Raw genomic sequence first — 336 nt, 5'->3', positions numbered from 1 at the left:
GCGATGTATTTAGGAAGGTGGTGAGGCCAGTACACCCTCTCACTCGTCAATCCCACCACTGCAGCGATGCATTTAGGAAGGCAATGTGAAGCTTATTCAGTGATCGGATGGGAGATCATCTTACTTTAGTTGTATTTTGTAACACGCCTATTACTTGTATCTTTTATATTCTTGTAATGAACGTTTGGTAATAAAGAATTTTATTAGAACGTATTCCGCTCTATCTTTATTATTTTTTGATCGTCCAGAATGTTTGGTTATATTTTTATCTGTTCGCATTCCCATAAAGAAGGAACATATTTTTTCAAATATTTGCCATTAATGAATCTTACGTGT

Source organism: Olea europaea, chromosome 7, assembly GCF_002742605.1.
Source record: "Olea europaea var. sylvestris chromosome 7, O_europaea_v1, whole genome shotgun sequence".
Taxonomy (NCBI): domain Eukaryota; kingdom Viridiplantae; phylum Streptophyta; class Magnoliopsida; order Lamiales; family Oleaceae; genus Olea; species Olea europaea.
This window is presented reverse-complemented; position numbering follows the sequence as displayed.